The sequence below is a fragment of the Lactuca sativa genome, chromosome 5, assembly GCF_002870075.4.
Source record: "Lactuca sativa cultivar Salinas chromosome 5, Lsat_Salinas_v11, whole genome shotgun sequence".
In the NCBI taxonomy this organism is placed as follows: Eukaryota; Viridiplantae; Streptophyta; class Magnoliopsida; order Asterales; family Asteraceae; genus Lactuca; species Lactuca sativa.
This window is the reverse complement of record NC_056627.2, coordinates 346,896,940-346,904,854: the sequence shown is the minus strand read 5'-3', so window position 1 is coordinate 346,904,854 and position 7,915 is coordinate 346,896,940.

Sequence of the window (7,915 nt, the reverse complement as noted above, 5' to 3'; positions counted from 1 at the left end):
ATAATTACATCATTACAAGTCATATGAAGTCAACTAAGAACATTAAAACGTCTGTAAATAAACTATGGGGTGTGGGAACTTTACTTTAAATCAGAACGCGCAAGACACAAGTTTACCTTAATCGAAAAATGGTAAACAAATGTTTATCACTTCAATTGAATTTCCGAAATCGGCGATGATAAAGACACCACTTCGATTTTTTGAAAGTCACCTTGGTGTAAAAGAACACGCACAAACACCATTTTTTTTCGGTGGTGCCAATACCACTTTTTGTCTAACAGCAAAGGCCACAACCAAAGAGCAAAGTGAGAAGGTCAATTTTTCTTCATCTGTGATGATTGAGGAACTTGGGGATGGAAATCAGGAAACCGTCGGGCAAAAGGCGTTGACGGTGGTCGATGATGGTGGAGTGTAACAATCAATGTATGTGAAGTTATTAAAGATGGAAAGATGAATGGTGAAATCGATCTACATTCATTTGAAGTAGCTGGAATAGGCAAGAGAAATATGTGTGATGAAGTCGATGACTAGGCAAGCTTACTGTACCATAAACAATTGTGGCCAAACTCTTAAGTGCAAAAAAAGAAATATATATATATATATATATATATATATATATATATATATATATATATATATATATATATATATAAAGAAATCTAATTATTTCTATCACTAGGTTGAATATAATAATACTTTTTTTAAGACGTCCAAACCATTAAACTAATAATACAAGTAACCACTAATAAAATAGTATTATAATTTATATCGTCCAAATGATAATACAGTAATTACAAACATCCACTGCAATGCATATATCTTATTTTATTGTGCCGGCGTCTCGTATCTTTTCTCATATTTCAGTATTATCTAATTTAGCTGAAAGACTTTCAAATTCCTTGAATTTTATGTAAAACAAATTTTTCAAATTTGAAAACTCATTGAAATCCGGAAAGAAACCACAAATATTAATGTGTTCTCTCCCCTTTTCTAGAAACCCTGATCTCAACAGCCGCCTTAACCACCATCGCACATCCATCTTCGTCTCTTCATCACCACCGTTTACCATCACCATATCTCTCCTTAATTGTTCAGTAGGTTGTTCTTCTGGAAACCTTGAAGGAGTATGTGGAACCGGTAAGCAAAAACGTTCTCTTTTCCGTCACTCCTACAACCAATGCCAATGCACCATCATCTGACCACTAGCTCACCTCCAGTAACCCTATCTGTCATAACCATCGCACCTCCATAAACCATAACTACCAACCACGAAACTTATTTCCACCCTACTTATTTCTTTAAAACCCCTAAATCCTCTCTCTCATGCTTGCCGACCTCCGCCCGTGATTCTCTCTACTGCAATTGAAGTAGCCAAACAGAACTTCAGTGACGTGGATCTAAAACTGATTATGCGTGTTCTTCATAAAATATAAAAAAGTATGTAAATGTACGTAGAGATGGTGGAGCTAGACCTGGCAAAACATGACACGACACGAAATTAGCAGGTTAGGGGTAGAGATTTTGACACATTCATGTAAACGGGTTGACACAACACTATAATTAAACGAGTAGGGTTAGGGTTAAGACTTTCAACTCGAAGATGACTCGAATATGATCCGTTTAATTATATATTATTTATAATAAATTTCATATTTTTATAAGTATACTATATGTTATAGACTTGTAGTGGGCCAAACTCAAGAATTAGAAGTAATATTCAAATTTTCAAAGTTACTTAATTTTAGTCATCCTCGCCACCTATCCTTTTTGCTCCCCAACTTTAACTCTTTTCATTTTTCCTTTTAAACTTACTATAAATTTTGTCATTCCATCTCATAACTCCAGTGTTTCACTTTTTTCTTTTTGCCTCCATAACTCCTACTTTCCAACCACTAAAATACTTCAACCCGATATGTTACAACATATTTACAAGGTCTAAACCTTAACCCGAAACCCGACACGAAAATAAACCGATTGACACGACACGACACGATAATTAAACGGGTCGGGTTAGGGTCAAATCCTTTCAACCCGTTTAATGTATTGACACGACACGAACCCGAGACGACACGACATGACACGTCTAGGTGGAGCAACCTTCACACACCCACTACCATGGGTGTCGCCATCAAAAAACGATGGTGGTGCTAGCTTTTATCTACTTAAGAAAACATTTACCAGGTTATGATTTTGATAATGTGTATCACATTTTTATTACTCAACTAGTGATAAATTCGATTTTTTATTAGTTATAACACATACTATGTTCATGAATTCGATTTTGTACTACTCAACACTAATACTGGAAAAATGATGGCGTAAATAAGGTACATGCTATTTTGAAAATACAAATTACTCTAATTTCATGTTTGTTGCATAAATATATTGATGCTCACGACTAGATGCCACGAATGGTTTTTCCAGATTCCAGTTTAATGGCATACAATTCTTAAAAAAAAATGGCAATTACTATGTTGTTGCTAGAGATGCAAACGGGGGCGGATTTTGACGGATACTATAAAACCCATCCCCACACCCGAACTCTGATACTCAAATTCGTACCCGCCTCCAATCTGCCTAATCCCCAATGGGTTCGGGTAGAAAAATCTCCATCGGATTCGGGGAACCCAATGGATATCCATTCGATAAAAAAATCTATTTTTCTTAAATCTGAAAAATATTAAAAAAAAAAAAAAAAAAAAAACATAATAATCACGATAAATAAAACGTTTAGCCTTTCGTACTTCATTTTCTTACGTAAAATATTAAAAAACAAAGATAATGAAACGTTGAATAAGAGCTCAAGACACGTATTAAAATGATCGATCAAATACAAAATTTAAAAACACTAAGAAAAAAATATAATAAAAACTCAAAGAAAATTGTGACTAATATGGCAACGAAGGAAAATTACGGCTAAGAAGGGGAAAAAAACATTACAGCCAAAAAAATCATTTACAAAAGAAAATGTATAATATTTACAATTAAAAAAGCTTAAAGAAACGAGGCTACCATTTCTTGATTATTGAAACGTCATCTTTATTGTGAATAAGATTTTCGTTAAACATTTTATATATATATATATATATAAACATTTTAGACAACTATAAATAATGTGTCTGATTCAGACAACCGGAAAGTATGTTTGAGTCATCTACCATAGTAAGATTTACTCTGACAACACTTGATTATCCTAGACGGTCTTGTGAATTTCGTTGCTAATGTAGATTTATAACCTAGAGACGTAGATAAAATAGAATACCATATTTATCAAATACTTTGAACATTGGTTGCCTTTAAATGACTTACACTGGCCAATGAATCCCCTAGTTGTGTAGTCAAACAGTTACTTAAAAGATTCATCAGGTTAGGTGACTCTTCTATATAATCGTTGAAATAAGATTTATGAGAATCGTTTATATGAGTATGTTTGGGTAGAGTGTCTTATAGATATTTACGTTGGATTTATGTATATCTATATTGTTTGGTAATGTTTATTTTTGAAGGATTATTAATATGATTTAATATCATTAAATTATTATAGGCTTGAAAACCCTATGTATCTCACCATCAGATTTTCACAAACCTGACCCACTCAATTTATATGCATAACAGGTATCGAAACTAAGGCTGTTAGAAATTAAATAGGATGTCGAGTGAAATAAGATATGAGCTTGTAATAGTTTTCAAGACCTTTAAGTATTTATGTTGTAATCTATGTTGAATATTAATTATGACATCATTGGTATTTTAATATTATGAAACAATATTTGTTATCTCAAAATGTTTTATTAAACTTGTATTTTCCGCAACAAAGACAACTCATTATTTTAAAGTGTAAAGAAAAGTTTCCATCGGTTTTAAAAAATGAGGGCACGACACTTATCTATAATTATATTTTGTGTTATGAATTTTAAAATTAAAACTCAGCTTTCGCATTTCGATTATGTTTGTGATACATTGGTTTTATGAGTGTTATGGGTTGAACCCTTATTTTAGATGACATGATTGATTTTCAAAAAAAAGAACAAAAGAAAGAAAGAAAAATGTACTTTAGGATGTTAAACGTATACACATAGTATCCAAGCAATATATAGTTATAGTATTGCACATGGAAGAAAATACAAGTCAAAGTACATCCTATAGCAGGGACAAGTGTTCCAAGGTAAGAAATATTCCCCTTAATATTGCAAGAAGTTTTTACTTTAACTCCCAACAAATATAAAACTTAATCTTCACCTATACAAGTTTAATTAGGCATAAGTATTCCTCTTTTACCCTACTTAATAAGTAAATTATGATTCCCAAACTTCCTAAGCTACAAATACTCTAATACATTCACTACTTAACATTATAATACTAACGGAGGTGATTGAAAGAAAAACTTAACCCAAAAGACAAAGATAAAAGGATAAAAGTAAAATCCTCTCAGACAGCCCATGTGAATTAACAAAATAATTCCACATGAACTGTGTATCTATTGAAAGTTAATGAAAGTGCATACTTTTTCCTATAAGGGCAATATACTTTACTAAGGGTCTACTTGTTGTATGAATGGTTTCAATGAACTCTTCAACACTTAATAATGATTAAGAAACACCCAATACAAATATCGACATGGTAAACAGGATGATTTAAATCCCTAAAGTGGAGATTAGGTTACTAGAAACTCTAAAAGCTCAATAGAAGTAACAATGGAGAGATAGTCGCAACATTGACATTTTTCACTGCATAGACTCTACTAGATTGATTCATATAACCTGAAAACATATATGTTATTCTCTTTTTTCAATTAAGACATTATATTACTTTTAATCATATATGAATGATTCCAATACCAATTATGGAGTTATGAGGCTCCAATTCATATATTACATATGTGAGATCAAATAAATCCTTTAATCACTTTTAAACCTTTACATACTTCATGTTTTAAAACTGATATGTGCATATTTAGTGTGTATTTAGTATAGTTTTTTATTCATATATTAGCTAAATTATCGCATATTATGGACAAAAGGTACTTAAAAGTGTTAAATTATGTTTTTCAGTCCAAATATGAAGCTCGGAAGCAAAAGGAAGCAAGAGAAGCAGTTAGGAGCTAGAGAGTGGAATGAAGAAGGAAAAACACTAAAAAAAGCTTCTACTCGTCGAGTCAGATAGCTACTCGACGAGTCCGGTCGAGGAATCAAAAGGATAATGACTCGGGATCCCAGATAGTTATCGCAATACGGGGAATGTGAGAGGGACTCGACGAGTCATTACTTGACTCGACGAGTCGGATCGCTTTTTTAAAGATAACTCCACAGATCGATGAGGGGGAGTTCTGGGACGATTCAGAAGTATCTTGCTACGATTGAGAAGCCTGAAAAACCCTAGAAGACAACGAAGGAAGCTAGAATTCGATTCCCGAGAGTAATTAAGGCAAAATTTCATCATTTCATTTATTCTTTTGTTTATTCATCATGACTAAGCAATTTGACTTTGATTGTTTGTTGTTATTTACTTTAATTATGAGCTAAAACCTTTAGACTTCTGTTTGGGGATACAAAGTTGACAATATGGTTTGATTGATTGGTAGGATTAATTTTAAGTTGGTGAATTTTTGTTATTTTAGCTTGCTAAAGAACCTTGTGTGTGAATTATAATTAATTTTCTGTTAATAGGAAGATAATTGATTAGCATGAACATCTATTGATTATTGTCCTCATATGATATATTGTGACCACGTAGTTATATGTCTAGGATTAATGAATATGAAACTAGAATTAATAAGAAAATTGAGTAAATTCATGTGCAAGCTTGTAAGATGACTATCAAACAAGAGGTTAATTAAAAAGACTAAATTAGTTAACTATTGCAAGTCTAACTTAACCCGAATAATTAATCTAGTAAATATAATTAAATTAAGCAATTGGCCACTGTTTGAGTTAGTTTATTTGCTAAGGATTAGGGTAGTGAACATGAACCTAATCACTTGAATCGGTAACCAACGAAAGAATTAATCCGTTGCACTATTACCTTAAAAATCAACCATAGAGTTAACCAAGTTGAACTAAACAGAAGTTCCTTTCCAATTATTGAATCTAGTGAAATTGTTATTTTCTAGCTTTAAATTAGTAATAATTAGTAAGTTTCTAGTCTTGTAAAACTAGAGAACAACCCCTGCTTTTTAATTAACTTAGATTAAATTAGTTTTTAGTTTAATTTGTCGTTCCCTGTGTTCGATATCCTACTTATTTAGCTATACCACAATTGATAGGTTCACTGCCTTTTGTGTGTTATTTTATAATTAAAAGTAGGTTTAAAACTAGTGGGTTTTACACACATCAAGTTTTTGGCGCCGTTGACGGGGAACGGTTCTAAAATTAATAATAAAGTCTAGTTTAATCGATCCTTTGTGTGGGATTTATCTTACACAAAGTTATTTACAAAGCAAATCCAGTAAGTAGACTTAGTTTTATTACAATTCTGTTTTTTTTACTAGAAAATTTTCTTTTCTGTTTTTTTTCTTGCACTCGCCGAGTGCACTCGTGTCGACTCGGCGAGTCCATCGCTGTTTTAGTCTTTATTTTATTTTATTTTTTATTCCGTTTTTGTTCCTTTTACGCGTTTCGTTTCTTTTGTTTCGTTTTTTTTAGCTGTTTCATGACCCGAGGATCGGACACACCTCTAGTACCACCTTTGGAAGACCCAGAATCCGCACTAAAGAGAAGCAAAGGAAAAGTCGTAGGAGAAACCGCAACTTCAAAGAACTCACCACTCAAGAACTTGAAATCTGTTTTCAGCAAGAAGAAAGGCAGCAAATCAGGAGCATCCAGTGCCTCGTTAACAATTGAAGAACCAATTCACGAAGATATCGAGTACGAGAACGAGGAAAAAGAAGAGCATATTTCCGAGCACGAAACCGATTCCGAGTTAGCTATCACTATGGCTAACATCGATGAAGTCCCCATGGGGGAGTGGAAGAAGAGGATGCGTGATGACACCGGCCCGGGACTTGTGCAACCCGCAATTCCTGCAACCGCTACGTTTGAGCTAAAGGGCCATATTCTCGCTCAACTCAAGGAGATCCCTTTTTACGGGAGAGATCATGAAGACGCTTATAAGCACTTGGATGAAGTGAATGATGTGGTCGATTACTTCAACGTGCCTAATGTTCCACGCGAGACCCAGCTTCTTCGAATGCTTCCTGTCACGTTTAAAGGCGCTGCAAAAGATTGGTTGAAGTCACTCCCTCCCGGATCGGTCACCACATGGGCCAAGATGAAAGAAGAGTTCATTGACCATTTCTGCCCACCTTCCAAGATAGCCAAGCTAAAGAAAGTCATTACCAACTTCGAGCAACAACCCGGAGAATCTCTTTATGAAGCTTGGGAAAGGTACAAGAGCCTACTTAGAAATTGCCCACACCATGATCTTAATAGCCAACAAGAGGTCTCCATCTTTTATGATGGAGTTAATGTCACCACAAGGCAACTACTCGATTCACAAGGCCCGCTCACCCGAAAGCCACCTCCGGAAATAAAGGAATTAATTGAAGAATTCTCTAAGCATTCTAGAGAATACCACAATCTGAGGAATGAGGTGAGTCGTGGAGCAGTAAACTCGGTGAACGATGGCATGGCGGCGGTAATAGCTAAACTCGATAGCCTAGACCGAAGAATGACGAAAATGGATCAAGCGATCCATGCTATTAGGGTAGGATGCGAAAATTGTGGCGGCCCCCATCTTACCAAGGATTGTGATCGAGACGAGAATGGAAATAAAAAGGCTCAAGTATTTTATTCCAGTGGCGATAGATACGATGAAGACTGGAGGAAACCGAAGAAGGAATGGCTCCCATACGAAGAATATAAAAAGGCTAAGGAGGAAATACAAACAGAGGGAGAGGGGATTCTATCAAAAGGAAGAG